Source organism: Heptranchias perlo, chromosome 26 (assembly GCF_035084215.1).
Source record: "Heptranchias perlo isolate sHepPer1 chromosome 26, sHepPer1.hap1, whole genome shotgun sequence".
NCBI classification, from domain to species: domain Eukaryota; kingdom Metazoa; phylum Chordata; class Chondrichthyes; order Hexanchiformes; family Hexanchidae; genus Heptranchias; species Heptranchias perlo.
In genome coordinates, this window is record NC_090350.1 from 3555204 (window position 1) to 3562530 (window position 7327).

At 56.1% G+C, this 7327-nt stretch overlaps 1 long non-coding RNA gene across 1 annotated transcript in view; it reads left to right on the plus strand.

The window, feature by feature from the left end:
* The window catches only part of LOC137342484 (uncharacterized), a 58531-nt gene extending 54930 nt beyond the window's left edge, over positions 1 to 3601 (plus strand). Inside the window, exon 3 of the long non-coding RNA XR_010967274.1 lies at positions 3493 to 3601. This is a non-coding gene — a long non-coding RNA (uncharacterized lncRNA). The remainder of the gene's footprint in view (positions 1 to 3492) is intronic.
* Positions 3602 to 7327: the final 3726 nt, after the last annotated feature.

A 7327-nucleotide genomic window follows, 5' to 3' on the forward strand; every position in this document is an offset into this window, starting at 1 on the left:
AGAAGGAAGGAATGAACATGCTTCTGTCAGGATGAAGAAGAGATGGTCAAGGGGGTGGAAGGTCGAGTGTCTGGGGCTAGACTGTGGGTGTTGATGTACCCACCTGTCACCAGCAATATCCCACCATTCTCAGCATCACCCACAGTGATGGGGCCACACATGCCCAGGGTGTCCAAGGACTTCTGCAAGCACCAGCCCAGGGAACTCCACCCCGGGAAAGGTCCACAATGAGGTTAAGGAAGGTTCAGCGACAGAATTGTCCAGCACAGAGGTGGCCGAGGAGACGCCCTCTGCCCGGCGGAGGTTACTGATTGAATCAGTCGTGCGACTCAGAGTTCTTGCCTGAGGAAAAGGATGTTTGAGGAATGCTGTTGGTACGGTGCAGGCTCCGAGGACAACCTCCTAAGATCAGTGGCAATGGGCAGGCGTGACTGTCGAGTCTGCAGCTCTCCTTTGCATCCAGGTAGACTTGCCTTCCTCGCAGGCAGCAGTGCAGCAAGTGGCAGCTGCATTAGTGCCCTCGGTAAGAGACATCTGAACAGTGCCCTGGGTAAGAGGCATCTGAACAGAGCCCTGGGTAAGAGGCATCTGAACAGAGCCCTGGGTAAGAGTCATCTGAACAGAGTCCTGGGTAAGAGGCATCTGAACAGTGCCCTGGGTAAGAGACATCTGAACAGTGCCCTGGGTAAGAGGCATCTGAACAGTGCCCTGGGTAAGAGGCATCTGAACAGTGCCCTGGGTAAGAGTCATCTGAACAGTGCCCTGGGTAAGAGGCATCTGAACAGTGCCCTGGGTAAGAGGCATCTGAACAGTGCCCTGGGTAAGAGTCATCTGAACAGTGCCCTGGGTAAGAGGCATTTGAACAGTGCCCTGGGTAAGAGGCATCTGAACAGTGCCCTGGGTAAGAGTCATCTGAACAGTGCCCTGGGTAAGAGGCATTTGAACAGTGCCCTGGGTAAGAGGCATCTGAACAGTGCCCTGGGTAAGAGGCATCTGAACAGTGCCCTGGGTAAGAGTCATCTGAACAGAGCCCTGGGTAAGAGACATCTGAACAGTGCCCTGGGTAAGAGACATCTGAACAGTGCCCTGGGTAAGAGACATCTGAACAGAGCCCTGGGTAAGAGTCATCTGAACAGTGCCCTGGGTAAGAGGCATCTGAACAGTGCCCTGGGTAAGAGGCATCTGAACAGTGCCCTGGGTAAGAGACAGCCAGGGACAAGTCAGGGACTCCACCTGTGTGGAAGCACAGATGCAGCTCTGAGGCCGGGTTAGAATGCAGCATTGATCGCAGCTTCCAGACCATGGCTCCTGGCATGTCTCAGGGCTGGACAGATCTAATCGCTGCCATTGGACCAGCAATCCCACTGATCAGTGGGGCTGCAGGTCCAGGGCCCAGTGGAATGGCGGCGGCAGAAGTCCTTGTGCCTGATCCCACCGTCTCTCAGGACTGCAGCACGTGCCAGGGCTCCGGCCTTCACCCTCACAGTACACTGCCAGTGGAGGAGGCCGGCGAGACAAGGCTTCCCAGGAGAGCGGAGAGTGGGACCAGGCTGCCCAGGAGAGTGTCAGGCAAGACCAGGCTGCCCAGGAGAGTGTCAGGCGAGACCAGGCTGCCCGGGAGAGTGTCAGGCGAGACCAGGCTGCATGGGAGAGTGTCAGGCGAGACCAGGCTGCCCGGGAGGGTGTCAGGCGAGACCAGGCTGCATGGGAGAGTGTCAGGCAAGACCAGGCTGCCCGGGAGAGTGTCAGGCGAGACCAGGCTGCCCGGGAGAGTGTCAGGCGAGACCAGGCTGCATGGGAGAGTGTCAGGCGAGACCAGGCTGCATGGGAGAGTGTCAGGCAAGACCAGGCTGCCCGGGAGAGTGTCAGGCGAGACCAGGCTGCATGGGAGAGTGTCAGGCGAGACCAGGCTGCCCAGGAGAGTGTCAGGCGAGACCAGGCTGCCCGGGAGAGTGTCAGGCGAGACCAGGCTGCATGGGAGAGTGTCAGGCGAGACCAGGCTGCCCGGGAGGGTGTCAGGCGAGACCAGGCTGCATGGGAGAGTGTCAGGCGAGACCAGGCTGCCCGGGAGGGTGTCAGGCGAGACCAGGCTGCCCGGGAGGGTGTCAGGCGAGACCAGGCTGCCCGGGAGGGTGTCAGGCGAGACCAGGCTGCCCGGGAGGGTGTCAGGCGAGACCAGGCTGCCCAGGAGAGTGTCAGGCGAGACCAGGCTGCCCGGGAGGGTGGAGAGTGAGACATGACTGCCCAGGAGGGATGGGTGAGACCAGGCTGTCGAAGGGGGAGGAGAGTGAGACAAGACTGCCCGGGAGGGTGGGGAGCGGGACCATAATGCCCAGGAGGGGACGGGCGAGACCAGGCTGTCCAGGATCTCCCTCTAGAGACGCAGCCAGCAGCGGCTCACTGCCATGAGCTCTGGGCCACCTCGGAACCAGGGCCCTTCAGCCACCCACCTCCTGCCAGCCTGGGCCTCAGGTGGGACTTAGTGGGTAGCAGCAGATGAGGAAGGGGAATCGGGGTATAAACAAAGATGATGGGGGAGGAATTGGATAAGGGTCCCTTCTGAGCAATGCGCTACCATCCCGCGCCGAACGGACCCTCCGCAGGCAGCACATGAAATTCGTGCTACTTACCCTGAAATCTCCGTACAGCAAGTGCAGCCCTCGCTGCTGAGAGGCTGCATGGAGAATGAGGGAGTTGGAAATGTGCAGGCACATTTCTAATGGCGGATACACAGCCAAGGAGAAGGGAGAATGGCATTGCAAGTAGCTGCACCAGCAAGAGAGCGGGCACCAAGATTCTCGGATGATGCTCTGGAGGCCCTGGTGGAAGGTGTGGACCAGAGGAGGGCAGCATTGTACCCGCAGGGTGGAGGAGTCCAGCTCCAACTTGGCACAGGGCTTTGCGCAGAGCTTGGAGCCCATCCTTTCCAACATGGAACGGGTGGTCACCTCCATCAGCGCACCTGTGGAACCTGCTGGGTAGGCATTGGCAGGCCGTGGCACAGGAGGTGAATGCCAGGAGCATTGCACCATGCACGTGGGTGCAATGCCACAAGCATTTTAATGACTTGACACGAGTGGTCAAGGTGAGTGAATGCAAGTGTCAAGTGGCACATCCTACCAACTGCACCAATACTCCACGCACGACACCTCCCGTCACCCACCCACCCACCAACAAACACTGCCCATCCATACACAATGCTGCATCTCATCCGCACATAGTACCACACTAGCAGGCCACACAACCACCGCTCAAGTCACACAAACTGGCAGCTATACGACCATGACTGGCACATCACCCACAGCACTGTGGGAGAACCGTCACCACACGGACTGCAGCGGTTCAAGAAGGCGGCTCACCACCACCTTCTCGAGGGCAATTAGGGATGGGCAATAAATGCTGGCCTCGCCAGCGACGCCCACATCCCGTGAACGAATAAAAAAAAAAACACCTTGCAGGACACTCACTGACACACTGTCCTCTGTCTTGCAGGAGAAGGTGGCGTATTACACCCACCAGCAGGAGGGACCTGAGGCTGGACGGGCACGTCTACACGTCCTCACCCTCCCTCGAGGAGACTGTGCTGCGGATCATTGGGCGGGCCGTCGCTGCAGCCGTTACAACATGCCGTGCTGGAGGTCCGGTCAAAGGGGTCTCTGCATATCTAATGATCCTTCTCCTTTTCCACATCTCCCTCCTCCCATAATCTTCTCTGACTCATGTGCTGCACATGCTGCCAGCACGCACCTCTTACTTGCTCCTCTCCCCACTCCACATCTCAACCTGTTTCCCTTTGTCATTGCAGATACCCAAGAACACGTGGCGGCACCGTCCGAGGAGGAGAAGGAGGAGGAGGGGGAGGAGGAGGAGGACACTGAAGCCACACCGTCACTCGATCTGACACTTGCTTCCACCAGCTCAGAGACTGACACTGCGCGTCCTTTAGAGGTTAGCTTCGAGGAGGGATCTGCACGTGGTGAGACACCGAGCACAAGTGAGCAGGAGCCGGGGCGGAGGGAACGGATACCACAGGAGCCATTCGCCGGAGGGCGAGGTCGCTCACTAGTTCTGCTGCAGAGGAGTCAGATGAGGACTTCGATGGGCCAGGCTACAGAAGATGGCTGATGGGCGTACACCAACAAATGCTTGGGGCACTGGAAAACCTGCCAGAAAGCCTGTGCACAATGAGAAGGGGCATGGAGGAGGCCAGCTCCAACTTGGCACAGGGCTTTGCGCAGAGCTTGGAGCCCATCGTTTCCAACATGGAACGGTGGTCACCTCCATCAGCACACCTGTGGAACCCACCATGATGCAGCATCTGATGGCCGATGTCACAACATCCATTGCAGCACAAACATCCGCCATCTATTGCTAGGGGGATAGAATATAAAAACAGGGAGGTATTGCTGCAGTTATATAAGGTATTGGTGAGACCGCACCTGGAATACTGCATACAGTTTTGGTGTCCGTACTTAAGAAAAGACATACTTGCTCTCGAGGCAGTACAAAGAAGGTTCACTCGGTTAATCCCGGGGATGAGGGGGTGGACATATGAGGAGAGGTTGAGTGGATTGGGACTCCACTCATTGGAGTTCAGAAGAATGAGAGGCGATCTTATTGAAACATATAAGATTATGAAGGGGCTTGATCGGGTGGATGCAGTAAGGATGTTCCCAAGGATGGGTGAAACTAGAACTAGGGGGCATAATCTTAGAATAAGGGGCTGCTCTTTCAAAACTGAGATGAGGAGAAACTTCTTCACTCAGAGGGTAGTAGGTCTGTGGAATTTGCTGCCCCAGGAAGCTGTGGAAGCTACATCATTAAATAAATTTAAAACAGAAATAGACAGTTTCCTAGAAGTAAAGGGAATTAGGGGTTACGGGGAGCAGGCAGGAAATTGGACGTGAATTTAGATTTGAGGTTAGGATCAGATCAGCCATGATCTGATTGAATGGTGAGCAGGCTCGAGGGGCCGATTGGCCTACTCCTGCTCCTATTTCTTATGTTCTTAAGGTCTGACTGCTGCATTTGCAGCTCAGACTGCTGCCTTGGAAGCTCAGACTGCTGCTATCATGGCTCTGGGGACCATAACGGGGCTTCCAGGGTGTCACAGCACTCCAGCAATCCGTTCTCCAGCCGATCACCAGGATTGCTGAGGCCCCGCCCTGGGAGAGTGACAGTAGCGCCATGACAGTCGGACCTGCTGTCCTCTCTCAGGACAACAGCAATCCAGCTCCCACCCCTGCCACTCCGCCAGTGCCCCTGTTGTTGCCTGTCGGCCAGCCAGGCCAGACTGCTGCAGCCCATGCTGAGATGGTGCAGTCTGAAGCCGGGCCCTCCCGGCCCAGAGCTGCTCGAGGTCATCCACCAAGGCCATCTGGATGTTCCTCCATTGAAAGCCAGCAGCCTCCCACCACCCACGCTCCATCCACTGGGGAAGCACCTCGTCGGAGCACTAGGATAGGTAAAGGCACACGGACAACAGGCACTAAGGGAATGCACAAGGGGGAATATGTTTGCATATTTTCATTTATTAATCCATAAATGAGACTTTGATTTTGTATTTGGTGGTGGTTTTTATTCATGCAATGAGCTGAGAGGGAAACTAATGTGTAATATGATGGAGGGCGATTTGATTGTCTTGTGGGAGGGGAAAGGTGGGGAATGTCGGACTATTGGTGAGTTGGGGGATGTAGTTCCAATTATTGATACCGGGCATGGATCAGGCGAGCACACAGAGCGCTTGCAGACAAGGCGTGTGGTTCCTGCTGCACCCTTGCGTCCTCTTCCACCTCCTCTTCCGGCTCCATCCCCTCCTCCTGCTCCTCCTCAGCCTCTTCCTCCTCCACCTCCTCTGCCTTTTCTTCCTCACCCTCCTCCTCCACCTCTGGCTCAGGATCTTCTGCAGTCATTGGTGGCAAAGGCTGATCCCTCATGATGGCGAGGTTGTGCAGCATGCAGCAGACCACCACAAATCTGCCCACCCACTCAGGGGAGTCCTGCAGGGCTCCTCCAGACCAGTCCAGGCAGCGGAAGTGTTGTTTGAGGAGGCCTATGGTGTGCTCTACAATGTTGCGTGTGGCAGCATGGCTCTCATTATAGGCCTGTTGTGCACGTGTGTGTGGGTTCCTGACCGGTGTCATGAGCCACGTCATGAGGGGATAGCCCTTGTCGCTCACTAGCCAGCCTTTGACTTGCCGAGTCGGGTGAAAGATAACTGGCACGTTGGACTGCCACATGACGAAGGTGTCATGACTGCTCCCAGGGTAGCGGGTATCGACCTCCATGATTCGATGCATGTGGTCACACACCAGCTGCACATTGAAGGAGTGGAAGCCCTTTCGGTTGATGAAGACGGCCGAGTTGATGTGCGGGGCACGCAGGGCAATATGTGGGCAGTCCATGGCACCCTGCATCATGGGGAAGCCAGCAATGCGGGCGAACCCCCGTGCTCGCTCGTTCTGCTTGTCTCTGTGGAGAGGGAAGGTGATGAACCTGTTCCTCATGTGGTACAGTGCGTCTGTGACCTCTCTTATGCAGCAGCGCACTGCAGACTGTGAGATGTTGCACATGTCGCCAGCAGAGGCCTGAAATGCTCCTGAGCCGTAGAAATTCAGCACCACGGTGACCTTCACAGCCACAGGCAATGTTGTCCTCGCCCTGCTCTGAGGCTGCAGTTGTGGCCGCACCAGTTGACAGATCTCGGTCACGGCTTCCTTGGTGAACCTCAGGCATCAGATGCAATCCTCCTCGATCATGTTGAGGTAAGACAATTGATCCCTGAAGACCCTCATTGGATACGGCCTCCTGCTCAGTGCCCTGCGCCTCCTCACCCTCCCTCTCCTCGCAGCTTGACCTGCTGGGCGTGGCCTCTCTGCATGATCCCAGTCGTGATCAATGCCCTGTGGGAGCCCGAGCAGACCGCCCATGGTTGCCAGGAATGTTCCACCAGGGTTGTAGTTTCCTGACCCGTAAGGCAATACCTGCCAAAGCACTCTCAAAAGTAGTGCAGGAACTCTCAATAAGAATAGGGAGCTTCAAAAAACACTTCCTACTCCTCCAGCAGCCAGAAGCAATAATCCAGCAACTAACCTGCAACACCCACATGGTCCCTTTAAATAGCACCGATGGAGGGTCCTTCAGGCACTGTATGAAATGTTTCGATGGTCGGGGATAAGACTGTGTGTTGAGTTGAGTGTTAAGGTTGAAAATGGTGTCCATCACTTTAAATCAGCATTGCACACTGATTTAATCCATTTTCTCCCTACTTTACATGTTTCCAGCGTTTGGGATGCTAACTCCTATACCAAGATGGCGTCTGGCGTGT